A 16,163-nucleotide genomic window follows, 5' to 3' on the forward strand; every position below is an offset into this window, starting at 1 on the left:
CAGCATTACTCAGAGCCTACAGCCAAAGAATTGTGCAGATGTGAAACTTAGTCCTACCGCCACCCACCGCTTCTCGACCTTTTCTCCTTCCTCTGGATTGTATGTCACAGTTTTGCAGTGACAGCGGGAACCACAACAGGCAAAATCCCCGCCAGGATCTCAAATCTAGATGGAGCAGCTCTCTGACCACTACCTCCTGAGCTTCCTCCATTGCCTGCTCATTTCCTTCCTCTCATAAAAAGCAGCTCCTTTTGATGGGCCTTCTGCAAAGCTTTGCCCCAGGAGCTGTTTTCTCCTTGACTTCTCACTTACTCAGCTATGTGCCTTCCCTCTACTTTATCTCCTCAGGTTCCTGCTTTACTTGAACCTCCTACTTTGTCCCACTTCCTTCAGACTCCATTTTGTTTTCAAACCAGTCTCCTCAGGAGGAAACCCCTCATCCTCCCACTGAACTTAAGCACTGAGAACTTCCTTGAGAGTCATGGGCGTAGCCAGACTGGGGCAGGGGGGCAGCTGCCCCCCCCCCGATCAAGTAAAACAATAGACATACTTCACTAACTGACCAAACACGTCGGTTCTGCTCCCCCAACAAAAGTCCTGGCTACGCCCATGTTGAGAGTCCACTCTTTTGCCATTCGTGCCAGAGTTTCTTCTGCTCTGTACCTCAGCTTCCTTTTCCACCAATCTTTCCTTCACATTTCTTTATTTTTGACCCATTTCTTTCCATTACCTAACCTGCACCCTTCAGGCACTTTGCCCTGGGCAGCTCACTGTCCCTTAGCTAAATTGTGGGATGCCTTTATAGTCATTGGTCTACCCTGTAAATAATATTTGTGATTTTAATCCAATCCAAACTGGCAACTTTTCCTTACTTCACAGAAATCAGACTACAAACTGCAAACTGAGCAACTGAACGTTCTGAACCATTCTAACAGCACAATATATAGATTTAGGACTACAGTGGTACCTCGGGTTACAGATGCTTCAGGTTACAGATGCTTCAGGTTACAGACTCTGCTAACCCAGAAATAGTACCTCGGGTTAAGAACTTTGCTTCAGGATGAGAACAGGCGCGGCAGCAGCAGGAGGCCCCATTAGCTAAAGCGGTACCTCGGGTTAAGAACAGTTTCAGGTTAAGAACGGACCTCAAGAACAAATTAAGTTCTTAACCCGAGGTACCACTGTATATGGGAAAAAGAGAAATTAGCATACAGTAATCCTTCAATATCAATCAGTGGTTTCCCTTTTGTATTTTGAGTAGCATTTTGTTTGCTACATGGTTGCAGTCAGGACTGTGTGAGCTAAAAATAACCCCTAGGATTCTGCACCAAGGTGACTCAAATTCTGCAACCGGTGTAAGAAGAAGAAGAAGAGTTTGGATTTGATATCCTGCCTTTCACTCCCTTTAAGGAGTCTCAAAGCGGCTAACATTCTCCTTTCCCTTCCTCCCCCACAACAAACACTCTGTGAAGTGAGTGAGGCTGAGAGACTTCAGAGAAGTGTGACTGGCCCAAGGTCACCCAGCAGCTGCATGTGGAGGAGCGGGGAAGCGAACCCAGTTCACCAGATCACGAGACTACCGCTCTTAACCACTACACCACACTGGCTCTCAGTAAATTATGCAAATTAAGTGTTTTGATACATTTGACTATTTTGCATAATTTGCAGCATGGTTACTCAAGAAGTATGCTCCATTAATTTCAGCGGAGATTCCTCCTAAAGAGGTATGCATAGGATTGCAGCTCATGTCTGCTTTGGGGATGGGGAAAGAGGTTCATGGATGGAGCTGAACTCCAATCCCTGAAAAAATGCTGCTGGGGCGCCTCTGGCTTCAAACATCTCACAAGGAATTTCACAAGCTATTTCCCATGCACTGTCTTTGCTGCCCAAATTGGGAGAAATAAATTGTTTTTGTGTGTTTGTTGTTCTTTTAAAAAGCCAAGTTCTGTCACTGGATTCTGCACCCAATAACCAAATTGTGTGCATTTCTGTCCTCGTGCAAAACTGCAGCCTACAGCACAGAGCCTGCTTGCAGCAGCGCTGAAAAAACAGAGGGTGGGTGGTTCTCAAATGTTTAATATGAATGTGACACACCTGTTTATAGAAGGTGAGGAAGTGAAAACACTGCATCCTAATGAACAGGGGAAATGAAGGCTAAACTACACAGGACTTTGGAGATCCATAATTGAATCTCCTGTGTCTTTCCATTTCTTTTAACAGCAGACTGGGGGGACATGTTTCTAGGAGAAATATGGTCTATATAGAACCTCAGTGCTCAGAGAGAGTGTGCCAAAGGATAACAGTTTCTAGGAAGAGAGGATTGTTGGCTTTTGTGTTTAGTTTCTGGCTTCTTGCGGGCTTGAACAAAAGGTTGCTGTGTAATATACAGAGTGATTGTGTAAGTAAGTGCACTTCCCCTGATACTGGAGTGTGGTCACTGTAGTACAGTGATTGTGGTTACTCTGATCACCACATGGGTGTCTGAAGGAAGTTCTCACTGATTAGACCATCGAATGCTTTTCTCGGCAAGCACACTATACAGATGGCAGATTGGGAAGATATCTAGGCATGTCCCGTGGGAGACACTTGAGGGCTTGCAGAATAAGCAGTCGATGAGTCCAAGGTTTCCATAACGAAATGTTAAAAATAAAGGATTTGTCAGAGCTGTGGTTTCTAAAGAGAGGAGCATGCAGTGAGTCTATAGGGATATCATAGTGCATCTGTCAGTTGCTTTTCTGTGGAACATAACTTGGTATTTGCAGTTCCTGCAGAAGAGACTTGTTGGAAGTTATAGCCAGCAGTAGGTCTTTGTAGTGCACAAAGTTGATGGGGGCCTAACGCAGGAATTGATGGGGGGGGGACTCTGTAAGACAACTGCTGTTGGGAGGTGGGTTGCCTTTTCATGGGATATGATGTGGGGCAGTGGATTTGGTTGTCTGTGTATATTTATAAATAAATGCAACTATTCCAGAATGCCAGTTAGATCCCAGGGACTGCCTTCCAAATGAAACCCAAACTAGGTAAGCGCTGCGTCCCTTGATTTTCTCACCGCTTGGGAGAAGAGCATGTTGGAACCTGACCATCTGGGATGTAACGAAGGTTCTCTTGCCTGGAAGCCTCTAAGCAGCCAGTGCGGTTGAGAGAAGATCACAGTTAAATCCTCTTTCAACCTGGTTTACAAAAAGGAAAAATATTCCTGTTCCGCTTAGGTGGAAGCAAGTTGCACTTTGATGTTCCACATCCGGCGTCCCGAGATGTGTCTCATGTGCAGCCCTACGACTCGAGTTCGCCCAGCCCTCAATTGTAAAACGAGCATGGAGTCGAGCCATTTCCTATAGCTCCCACCTATTAGCATCGGATGCTCGAATTAGAGGTGGGTTTTCCAATCTGATCCTAAGAGATATTCATAACTCCCCTTGGAAAACTACAATTAACCTCAAACTCCGCTCTCTTCTCAATTTGAATTGTAAAACTGTTCTTAACTCAGAGTATATCAGCCCGGCGGCCCTACCTCCAATTAAAAAGAAACTACAGCAACTTGACTTCTCTAATACAGCTTCCTATGCAAGAGGGCCGTGTTCAGGCCTAGCCCTAGCTATTCCACCCCCTGAAGGGATCCCTCTATATTGCTTCACAATTTCTTCGGAGGCTAAGCGAAGGGCCTTTACCTGTGCCCGTCTCAACTGTTTTCCTACAGCAGTTCTGTAGGGTCGTTATTCCAGAGTTCCCATCGCAAATAGAACATGCACCTGTAATGACACGGCCCTGGAGACTATGGAACATGTAATGCTCTTCTGTCCTAATTGGACAGATGAAAGATCTCGGTTTTTAACCCCTCTCATGAACAAGCTTCATCTCCCAATCCAGCCTTGGATAGTGTCCCTTTTTTTGCAGGATTCTGATTGTTGGATTACTGAGATGACAGCTAACTTCCTGCTTAGTGTGATGAAGAGGAAAGCGGCACTAACTTCTTCCTTAACACCACAGCTGCAGTCGATACGCCGCACAATCGAACGAAGTTCCAAGTAGCCTTATTGTACAAGGACAATGGGGTTAGGACAAATCTGAGGAGCTGAAGGACCCTTTAACGGTCCTCCTCCAGCCTCAGCAGTTTTTTGTTGTTGTTTTTTTTGTGTGTGTGTGTTTTCTCTTTAAGTATTTGCCCAGGACGATATCTACCTTTACCTCCCCACCCCCATTTTATGTTGTTATTTTAATGTATATCATGCTATGGCCACACGGCTAATGCAATAAAATTTATGTGTGTGTGATGTTCCACATCCCACAGAAGTGTGCATAACGCTGCCACCTTATAGTCCAATCCTGTGCTCTGGAATCTATAATGATGAAAGGTAGTTGTGTGTGGGTGTTCTCTGAATTTAGTGAGTTTCGCAGTGCTCTTATTAGAAGCCACATTGATTCCATTGGAATTGCATATAAATGTGTGTGGGATTGCAGCCCTATACCCACACCATATACAGTATTTACAGAACATGACTTCCTCCCAGAGAGTCCTGGCAACTGAAGTTTGTCAAGGGCACTGGGAATTGTAGCTCTGTGAGGGTGAACTACAGTTCCCAGGAATCTTTGGGGGGAAGCTATGTGATTTAAGTGTACTGTGAGGGTGTGACTTAAGTGTGCACAGGATCACAACCTTACAAGTACAAAGCAAACAAACCTCAAACCTCTTGTCATCTATGGAACATACCACTTGTCTGTTATTCCAAATAAAACAAACACATCACCTCAATGGCATCGCAAGCTTCTCTGAGCCTGATCCTAAGCATGTGTACTCAGAAGTAAGCCCTGTTGATTTAAATGGGAATTACTACCAAATAAGGGGCTTATATTGCCAAGTGATCCTAAGAATGTTTGCTTGGAAGCCAGTCCCAGTAAGTGGAGACTCCTGCCAGGTAATTGTGCATGGGATTATCCCTGTGCAACCAAACTCCTGTCCCTGTTTACTCAGGCGGATCTTACTCCCAAGCAACTATAATCTTATAGCTTCCCTCGGATTTAATATTTATTTACTCATATTTATTTTCAACACATATTTTCCTTTCCTTTTTTTTTACTCTGGAGTAAATAGTTCTTCTGGAGGGCACCGCAACGGAAGGTGAAAAACCCGAAGCTGCGGCCATTTAACACCCATAGAGCCCCAATGCTGCTCGGCGAGTCTACTCGGAGGTAAAGCCCCGCGAGCCTCCGCCTCCGGGGGCGCTAGAGAGCAAGCACGCGAGGCCGGGAGACCGCGCAAGCTGAACGCGCGGTTATTGGCTGAGGGGAAAAGCGGAGAGGGGGGGAGAAGAACCCTTCCCACGTGACCCACCTCCAGAATGTTGGGTTCTTGCCCCAGAGCCGGCGCCGCGAGTCGATCCCTCGAGGCTGGGCAGCAGCAGCAGCAGCAACATAAGCGGCGGCGGCGGCGCCTTCATTTGCAGCGTTCACGTGGGCGCGTGGTGATGTAATCCCTCCTCCTCCGCCCGCCCGCCCCGTCGTGGCGCTTGCAACGCCGCGGAGCCGCTCTCCGTTGTTTCTCGAGGAGGGGGCAAAAAGGCAACTTTTGTTTCTTGGACCGGTTCTGCTCTCCGAGCCGGTGCGCGCGCCAGCCAGCCGGGCAGAGGGGGAGCCTCCATGGGGTGAGTGCAGCGTGCGCGCCCGGCTCGAACTTTTCTCCTGCGCCTCCCCTCACGTCTCTGCTCCTTTGGGAAGCCGCCCTTCCCAGGCGAACCCCGCTCTCCCCCCCCGCTTCGAGGTTGCCTCGGTCTCCCCCCCCTCTCGCCTCCCCTCCTTGCGCCTTTTCTCCTTTTGTTGCGCGCAGCCCGGTCGCGGCAGCTCGGCTGGGGGGCACCAAGGAGGAGGGAGACGGGGGCGCTATGAATGGGAGCATTGTCTCGCCCTCCCTTCAGGAAAGGTTTGGGGTGGAAAGCGAGCGGGGGGGAGAGCGTGTTTCGGGGTGCGTTTCAACGGGGAGGGGGGTTCCCCTTGGGTCCGCTTCAAGGGAATAAGAGAGAGTTACAGAGAGGATAAGCGGTACCTCTGGAGAAGGGTCCGGGAATGGGAAATACCGCGCGGGGGGCTCCCCTCAGCTCGTTTCCTTGCAGTTTGGGGTCCCTGAAGTTTAAACGGGCTTGTGGAGGATAGAGAAGCCGATTACACGCCCACGAAGTGATTGCTGGAAGGGCGGGGGTTGCTTTATAGGTGCTCCATCTCTCTCTCTTTTTCTCTCCTTATGCTTCAAATCAGCTTTTGGTTTCTGTTGTATGTTAGATGGGAGGCCCTTTTTTTTTTCCTCTGAGAAAGGGGGGGAGGGAAATTTCCTCCGGGGGGAAAAGATGGGAAATGACACCTTCTGTCCCAAGAAGGAAAAGAGAGCTTTTCTTTCTTTCTCTTTCTTTCTTTCTTTCTTTCTTTCTTTCTTTCTTTTTCTGTCTTTCCCCCACAAGCAGACAACACAAAGCTGTTCCCTCCAGTGCGTTTTCCTTCCAAAGACCGCCTCAGCGCAACCTTTAGGGGGAAGACCTCTTCGCTCCTCTCCCCCTCCATCCCATAAGTGCTCATTGCTGTGGTCTAGACCCACCAGGGCTTTGGAAAGTTGACAGCTCCGCAGCTTACATGTGAGTCATAATCACTGGGTAAGCTGAAAAGGCTAAAGAAATCAAAATCTTTGGGTTTCCCTCCTGCTGCCAAGGTATCCTCAAAGCAGGATTTTATTTAATTATTTTTGAGAGTGGAAGAAAAGATCCCATTGGAGGGATATGCTCAGGGTAAGCTGGTGGATTTTTCACACCTCCTAAGGGGATTTATCCTTTTCAAGGTACTTATGCTTACATTTCTAATGTGGTGAGCTTGTTTGTGGTGGGTTTTTTTTTAAAGGGAGATTTTACCCATGTGTACCAATTCCACACTGATGAGTTGTGAGCATAATTTACTGGATAATAAAAAGGTTCTACATATGAAATGAAGGGAACCATTAACATTGATGAAAATCTACCCTTGTACTCTAGCTCACAACATGCTGTGGGCTGTGCCAGTAAGGTGTGAGAATCTATTTCCGTCTTTACTTGCCTGGTGGGAAATGTTAAAAAATGCCATTCTTGGATAAAGAAGTACAAAAGTATTTTCTCTTTCAGGGTTGTATTTATAAATAGGCAACACCTGCAACTTTTGATTGCAGGGTGGCTTTGCCCTAGTTAGTGGTGGCTAACCTGAAATCTTTCAAATATTGAGAATCATAGAATTGTAGAGTTGGAAGGGGCCAAGAGGGTCATCTAGTCCAATCCCCTGCAATGCTCAAGGTGGGGCTTAAACCCATGAATTTGAGATTAAGATTCTCATGCTCTACTCACTGAGCTATATGGTGGACACCAGCTCCACCATCCTTGGCCTTTGGTCAAGCTGGTTAGGGCTGATGAGAGTTGGAATCCACCAACATATGGAGGGCCACAGGTTCCCCTTCCTGTAACAGGTTACATATGAAGTTGTTGGACCACTGGTCTAATTAGCCAAGTACTGGTAGCGGCTCTCAAAGATTTCAGAAGAGACATTCCCAACTTTACCTAGAGAAGCCAAGGATTCAACCTGTGACCTTTTGCACGCAAAACAGATGCTCTGCCACTGAGTTATGGCCCTTCCTGTGCATTAGAATACATTTATTTCAAAGGTGGCATCACTTGATCAAGATTTGAGTGTCACCAGTGAAGGTTTGGGGGGATTTGTTGCAGGTTGTAACTCAAATTAGCCATTGCATTGTGGGCTGTTATGATTGGAGGGGCAAGAGTCTCATTTTACACATTATGTGTTAAGAAACCTGGATTTGCTTCTGAGCGTATGCCAAGTAGGGTGAGGCCAATTGCACATTATATCACAGATATTTTCAGAAACCTTTTTATCACTCTCCCACACTATATTTTTCTAAGTGTGCACCTAAGCATGTGATGTGTAAAAAGGCCCATTAAGTAATTCCATGTGGAACTTTCCCTGTAGATGTTGAATCCAAAGGTTACTGTGGTATCTGAGACCTTCATGATCTGAGTCTAGCTGTACATTTTGTATTGTTTGTTAAATTAAAAACTTAGTGTTTGCTGCCTTCATATGTAAGCATAACCTGTCTTCTTCCATTACTTTAAAACGAGTGTGCTTGGGTAGCTATATTCCCTATAAGTATGGCAGCACCATGTAAATGCATCCATCAGAAGGTGCAAGAGAAAGCACTTGCTGCCTTCTGGCTGTTAGAAGCCATTGAAAGTGCATATAAGATTTTGCACAGACAGCCAGATTCTTGATGATCGGTGGAATACAAAGGAACAAGGACGCTTGATTGGATAGCTTTCAACCATCCTTTCACCTTGCACTTTGGTGCTGAGCCAGATATTGTACTTCATGGTTGGCAAATGTAGAAGTTTGAAATGACAGTGAGGCTAAAAGGGAGTAGTACATTTGCAAGAATATTGTGAATGGAGCAAGGCTTCTAATAGCTACCATTGATCTTGGAATAACCATATGCCAGATAAAATAGGTCCTTGTAACTTCTGATGTGTGTGTAAAGTTTATTTCTGGTAGGGAGAAACTGTTGCACTTCACCCATATTTCCTTTCCACTTGCCATATTGGTGCTCAGGCCACTGCTTATTATTGAAACACTTTTCTAAATGGATACATTTTAAAAAGCAAACTTCAACGGAGTACTAGTACAAACTGTTGCTAAATGCAAACCCTGCAGTGTACTAATTTACTGACATACATGCTATTCAGATACACAATTTTGAACAGGGGTGGGGACATCTTTTCACTTTGAGGGCTCACCACTGTCACTCAGGACAGTGGACCAGGCATACACCTCTCTCTTTGCTCCAAACAAACAAGAGGTGTTAGCAGAATTCAAGAACATTTTTTAACTCTGCAAAAACACCTGGAGTGCCCAGTGGGGCCAGTGAGCGTGGTGACCTAGGGAGAGGGCTTCATTTGACCTCTGGGCCTGAACCTCCCCAGCCTTCTTTTAGAATAATGTAAAAAGACAGATAGTAAGGATGCAGCCTGCTAAGTAGTGAATCCTCCGTTCTGGGACTGCTCCCAATCACTGACAAAGCTATCAGTTGCTAGGAAAGAGACGCAGGGGTTTCATGCACTAGAGAGAGTTAAAATAGCTGGATCCCCCGCCTTGGAAATGTTAATTTGGTTCTGGTGCATCATCCTTCAGGCATACTCGTGATTCAATAGTCAAGGTGAAACCTGTGGTTCATTATGATAGCTAATTGGCTCCATGAAAGCTGTATGAGGCGGGGGCTGTGGCATTTGAATGATACAGATAATTTGATTTGCTCAGCTTGAGCCTATGCATTAGGGGCCTGTGGGCTAGATGTGGCCCCTTGACTCCTGCTTCAGTTGGGTTTGCAGAAATGCCTCCTATTTATTGCTAATTTTCAGCCTTTCTTCCCCTTGGCAAGCTGGGTTGCAATACTCAGTGATGGATCTTAAGTGTCTGTGTCCAAGCTGTGTACTTGGGTGAGAATTGTGGTCTGCAAGAGGGATGGAGAAAGGCATGAACTCCCAACTCCCATCAGACCTGGCTGGCATAGCTGATGGCCAGGAAGGATGGAGTTCATCCAGCAACATCTTCAGGACCACAGGTTCCCCATCTCTGGACTGAAGGATACTTAAAAAGAAAAAAAAAAGTAGTCTTGCTTTCTACTGCTCCAGAAGACAGGACTAGCTCTAATGAGCTTAGCAGGCAGGAGAGCCGATTTCAGAGGTTTCCAAGGAGTCTGGACAGTTATTATTATTTATAATAATTTCCTTTCTATACAACTTTATACTTTAAAAAATCTCAAAGTAGTTTGCAACCCATTAAAACATCAAATAAAACAAATTCAAGCTTCAAAGAAAAATATTTCAGATCCTTCTTGAAGTGACATATTGTTCCCCCATATTTATCTACCTACTTAATTTATAGAGCTGCCCCATAGCAGAAGTTCTCTAGGGAGCTGGTGAGGTGGTTAGAGTGTTGAACTAGGACCTGGGAGATCAGGGTTCAAACCCCCACTCAGTCATGAAGCTCACTGGGTAACCTTGGGCCAGTCACAGCCTCTTACCCTCCCTCACAGGGTCGTTGTGGGGATTAAGTGAGGAGGGGGGATATAAATGCAATTCTGCTTACCTGTTCAAGAAAGGTGGAGGGGCCAGCCAAATGGCGAAGTCAATTGCCAGCCTGGCATCTAGAGATCTCCATGTGGTCACAATTGGACCCACGCCAGTGGCAAAACACTCCTGGCGCCTGGGGGATTTTGAACATTGTCTGAAATAACAAACCCAAATAAAGTAGATCATCATTTAATAGTACAAAGTGGATAGCAAATGGCTGAGAAAAAGCAGCAAGGTCTACCTTCCTCCCTTAGGTATTGTGCAGTCTTAAGGTGAAAATGAGCAATGGCTGACTATAAAGTATACTTTATAGGTTTTGGTTGAATGTTTCTTCTTCAGTTTGACTGGAGGGTGGCTGTGTGATGGATTGGACAAGGCTGGATATTCAGGTTGTCAGTAGAGTAATCTCAAGCAGCGCAAGAGTGAGCCTGTGGCTAATTGATGGAGCAGCCCAGACTGTCAGCAGAACTTATATCTGAAGATAAAAACTGGGTTAGTGGCTCAGAAAAAGAGTTAACGTTTTATGAAGCTAAAGGAGAAGCTGTGCTGGAGGGGAAGGCAGATCTCTGGAAGAATTCTTACTCTGACCTTTTGCAAGGGGGGGTAGTTGGCTTTTCCTTGTGTTAACTGAGTGAGTTGACTCTCTCTTTGGAAAAAGTTTTTTCCCTCATTGGTGACACAGAAAATTGATGCAGGTGGTGTGCCACTCGCTCCACTAAGTTAAGGAAGCAAATAAGCACTCATTGTTGAATGCATTGTCTAGAATTGGAATTTCAAATGTATTATTATTGTACTTCCAAAAGGTGGTTTTCATAAACCAGCCAGCATGATAATCCTGCTTGTGAAGGAAACTAGAAGAGGACCAAGATCCTACCAGCCCCTTGAGATTGGTCGTGCAGTGCCTGCAAAGGGCTTGCATCATGTGTCTGGCAGGCCCTTTTCAAAATGGTTGTGTGGATCTTCCCTGAAGGAACTAACAGTGTCACCTCTGACCATTGGACCTGCTGTCTGGAGCTGATGGGAATTGTAATCTAGCAGTTCCTGTAGGAATATATGAAAGCTGCCTTGTTGTTGTTTAGTCATTTAGTTGTGTCCAACTCTTTGTGAGCCCATGGACCAGAGCACGCCAGGCACTCCTGTCTTCCACTGCCTCCCGCAGTTTGGTCAAACTCATGCTGGTAGCTTCGAGAACACTGTCCAACCATCTCGTCCTCTGTCGTCCCCTTCTCCTTGTGCCCTCAATCTTTCCCAGCATCAGGGTCTTTTCCAGGGAATCTTCTCTTCTCATGAGGTGGCCAAAGTATTGGAGCCTCAGCTTCACTGTCTGTCCTTCTAGCTGCCTTATACCAGATCAAACCACAGTGTTACCTAGCTTAGCATTGTCTGAATTGTGAATGTCAGTGACTCTCCAGTAGATCTGAAGGGCTACAGTTTCCCCACCTATGGGAGCCAGTTGTGAAGATCCTCTGTTTTATGCTAGCTTAAATTAATAAGAAATGTGAGCAAATTAATCTCTATCGATAGAATACAGTATGAGTCCTGTTGTATACAGTGGCTTGTCTCCAGTGTGGCGCTACATACCATGTCCCATCAGTGCAAGGATTTCTGCTTGTGCAATAAAACTCCCCCCACCCATGTTCCTTAAACTGTTCTGAGCCCCCAACCCTCTGGAGCAGATTTGGTGAGGCCATGGAGTGCCTGAGGAGAGGAGAGGTAATGTTCTGTTGCGCAAGCAGTTTGCCGACTGAATGTATTAGTTGTCTCCCACCCATTGTACAAAGGAGTGTGCTCAGGCCACCTGAAGCTGTCACCACAGAACACTTATAAAATGATTACAGTCGATCCCATCAACTGTTTGGCAGGGAAGAGGGAAGAGGCACATCTTCTCCTTCTCTGCAGTGATGATGTGCTTGTGTCACTACCTGCCACATGAGAGGGTACAGTTGTACATGCAGTATTCATTCCCACCCAGTTGGAGGTACATATGGAAATTTGTGAAAGTACTTTCCTTTTTTAAAATATAATTTTCATTAGGTTTTTTTAACATATCATTTTCAACAGTAATTAAACATACTTTTACATCTTATTCAAATTTTTGACTTCCATCAATCCTGTCTGAAAATTTTCCAATCTAATCTCTCAGTAAGCATTTCTTATCTTCCCTATTACAAGTTTGTGAAAGTACTTTCCTAAATAGAATAGGAGCAACTGCTGTGTGCTGTAACCTCTGTGGACACACTACATTTGTTCCTGGGCATTTGGTTAGGTGTATCTTTTAAACATTGCTCCACTTCACCCCATCATATATCCAGTAACTACCTGGCTTAATGAGGCTTCACTATAGTTCATTTTAGGGTTGCTTCTTTGCGGAGGCTTCTGTTAACAACCATCCTAGGACATTGATCTGCTAAGGCAGAGCTTCCCTAACTGTGTGTCATGACACGTTAGTGTTGGCTGCAGTGTGTAGGTGTGTTGCATGAACGTTCAGCACACTCCTTCCAGGATTGGAAAGCAGTTAGTTTAACCTCTGGTTTGCTAGTAAAACTGAATTACTATGTTGTGAAATGATGTAGAACTAAATTACTGTGTCACGAAATGATGCATGTCTAAAATGTATGTCACCAACATGAAAAGTTTGGAAAGCTCTGCACTAACGGTTGCTTCAGACCCTTGTACATTTCTTGTCTACTGGACTTTTCTTTGAAGAAAAAGCATGACAGTCATGTGCTTGTTAGTTTTGCATACAAATCTGTTCCACTGCAGAATGGAGTTTATGCTTTTTCCTAGAGGGAAGTGTATTCCATGCTTTTTTCTTTAAAGCACAATGTGTTTTAATTGCCTTTGGTAGGGGAAGTTAGTGTGGATTTGGTGCATTTTTAAAAACTGAAGCAAACAACAAAACTGTTGTTTTGATTTTGTTGTGAGAGGGTCAATGGATTTCTGTACATAATACTGCATTTACTCCTTTCATCTGAAGTTGCATGTGCTTTATTAAATTGACCAAAGTGTAATGATGTTGGTGTTGACCTTCTTTTCAGTCTGCAGGAGTACCTCTTGATTAATTGCTGTAGCTATTCCTGTGTTTTGTAGTTCTTTGAACATTCGGGATTATTTCATTTTCTTTGGCAAATGTGGATTTGCCCTGGTTCTGCAAGGCTTAATACACTGATCTGATCTCTTTCTCTTAATACTGGCAGAATTGAATTCTTGAGGAGCATATCTCGCTAATGCATACACAGAGAGCTGTCCATTATTGTCTGTCTTCTGGAGCTGGAAGATCATGGGAATAATGAAGCACTCATTCTAACCTTGAATATTTTTGTTGTCTCTGCATTAGGAGGATAACAGGCAAATGTCCAGGTCATATCTGTATTCTTGAGCTTGGGAATCCAACCTGCTTCTCTTTGTGCAAAATCCACAGTTGTGCAAAATCCACAGTTTATGACTAGCAGCTCACATGCAGTGTAAGGGCTTTTTGTGGGGCTACTTTCCACCCTTAGGAATGAATGGAAACCATTCATTTATATTGGAGCCAGGAAATTGATGCCCTTGGGGAAGACCACAGGAGGAAGGGCTAATCCTGTTCCTAGTGATCTTGAGCTATGAAAAGCAAGGTAGCTCTTGGGGCCGCATGCTGGGTTCAGTTTCTTGGTCATGCCAGAGCAGTAGGAGCCAAAGGCAGCCAGTGCAGAGTCAGTTTTTCTTTCAAGAGGGAAAAAGTACTAGAGACTTACGAATCATGGAACTGTAGAGTTGGGAGGGACTCCAAGGGTCATCTTAATTCCAATTCCCTGCAGTGCAGAAATCTCAATCTGCAGTCCCCCATCCAATTTGAAACCATACTGGATCCCGCTTAGCTTTACCACAGCAATGCAGGTGACTCTTGCAGTATGTTTCCGAGCACAATTCAAAGTGTTGGTGTTGACCTTTAAAGCCCTAAACTGCCTCGGGTCCTGTATACCTGAAGGAGCATCTCCACCCCCATTGTTCTGCCAAGACACTGAGATCCAGCGCCAAGGGCCTTCTGGTGGTTCCCTCACTGCAAGAAGCTAAGCTACAGGGAACCAGGCAGAGGGCCTTCTTGGTAGTGGCACCAACCCTGTGGAACACCCTCCCATCAGATGTCAAAGAGATAAACAACTACCTGACATTTAGAAGACATTTGAAGGCAGCTCTGTTCAGGGAAGTTTTTAATGTGTGACATTTTAATGTATTTTTAATCTTTGTTGGAAGCCGTCCAGAGTGGCTCAGGAGGCCCAGCAGATTGGGGGGGGGGGTTACAAATAATAAATTACTGTTACTACTACTATTTATCCATCCACAACAGGGGTAGGGAATGTTTTTCAGCCTGAAGGCTGCTTTCCCTCCTGGATAACGTTTCAGGGGCTGCATTCTACTGATGGATGTGGCCAGGGGCAAATGTAGGTGCGGAAAGGATGTGACTCTTTCCTTTTGTAGGGTTGGTTACATTCCAGTCAGGGAAAAGGCAGAGGTACCAACATCATAGACATATCTCCGTCCTCCTTCCATGCAGGCAAGCAGGAGGCATTATTGCAGCACACTTTTTGGGCATGTACTCAAGGAGGGCACAGAGGGAGAGCCAGTGAGTGGTGTGGACTTGGGAGAGTCTTGGGGTAGTGGTGGAAAGACAGCCCTGGAGGGAAACATTTGCTCCCTATTTACAAATTCACAATTTGGTCAAGCCACATTAGTCTTCAAAGCAGCACATCTTCCTCCCCAAAGCATCAAGACACTCTTGAAACATTTCAGGGCTGCTTTATTTTATTTTTCATTTGCCCCAAGGAGAAAGTCTGTGATGGTTGTGGGGACCACCCCCATTTTGTATCCAGATCTCCCTGGTTCTAGCCACTGTACCACATTGACTTCCTGCAAGTAGCTCCAAAACTCTCTCCAGAGCTTTCTGCATCAGGTGCCCTGCTTTCCCTGCGTGGGTTGGAGTCTGATAGGAATGGCTCTGGAGGGGGGTCCAAAGTTAGCGCTTGCCCTTGCAAGCCCCCTTTGCATGCTGAATACTTAACATGAACACCAGAAAAGGGCTCGTGGTTTCTCCCTCTTGGTCTTGTCACTTTGCATATTCAGCAACAGGACATCCCAAGTGTAGAGGAAATCCAGTTATGTACAGTACATGCATGTGTAAACCATTCCTGAGAATTCAGCATGCATCCAGTCTCCAGTCTTTTACCCCCACCCCCCACCCCACTCTCACTCCCAGCTTTCATATTTTTAAGTTCCTTTCTCCTTTTAGAGGCTCCTTTAAAGAAGCAGCAGCACAAGAAGTTTACTGCGTTTTTAGTTTCACTGAATTATCCTTGTTAGCTTTGCTGTTCAGGAATAAGGGGTTTCTTTGTCAAGTGGCACTTGACTGGTACTGGTGTGTTTAACTTAATGTGGCATTTTATTTTTGATGGAGGAACGGGAATAACCTCTCAGCAAAGGCATTTGCAAGGTTACACAATGCACTCCTTTATTCTTTTGGCATGGAGGTTTACACTTAAATGCAACTTCTGTGGTGTGTGTGTGTGTATTTCTGACTCTGCAATGACGCTGTCTTTCCGGCAGTGTAACTACTTAAGGATGACTCAGCAGACTTGGGCATCCCTTAGTTTCTGAAGACCTGCACAGGTGTTTCTTCTGCTACATGTTTTGGATCAGGGTTGGGGGACCTGGAGGCCCCGCTCCACCCTGCACCCCATGCTGTTGCCTGGCTGGAATGTGTCCTGTTCAGCAATAATGCCCCTTGCTTTCCTGGGTAGAGAGAGATGTATGTGTATAAACCTCTGAATTTTGTATGGCTTGCATCTACCCCACTGTACAAAAGTAAGAGTCACACCTGTTGCTTTCGCCACAGCCATCACTGGTTTGCAGCCCCGGGAAGAGTCACATTTTAAGTGTAGGTGTGAACACCTGTGTCATGCACATCAAAGACCTTAGGTTGGCCTCAGTTCTCCAGTCAATCATTGGGGGCTGTTTGTCCCCTTATTAGGCAGTAATTCTTTTTATTTT

At 45.4% G+C, this 16,163-nt stretch overlaps 1 protein-coding gene across 3 annotated transcripts in view; it reads left to right on the plus strand.

Annotated features, from left to right (window-relative positions):
• Nucleotides 1–5,397: 5,397 nt before the first annotated feature.
• RAI14 (retinoic acid induced 14) overlaps nucleotides 5,398–16,163 on the plus strand; it is a 99,936-nt gene continuing 89,170 nt past the window's right edge. For 2 of the 3 annotated variants that reach the window (XM_082241842.1, XM_082241844.1), the window contains exon 1: nucleotides 5,398–5,639. The gene's annotated coding sequence lies outside the window, so the exon portion shown is untranslated. Of the gene's footprint in view, nucleotides 5,640–6,498; nucleotides 6,618–16,163 lie in introns of those variants that run through there. The other variant, XM_082241843.1, reaches the window with a different exon arrangement.

The sequence above is a fragment of the Podarcis vaucheri genome, assembly GCF_965113315.1.
Source record: "Podarcis vaucheri genome assembly, chromosome: 11".
NCBI classification, from domain to species: Eukaryota; Metazoa; Chordata; class Lepidosauria; order Squamata; family Lacertidae; genus Podarcis; species Podarcis vaucheri.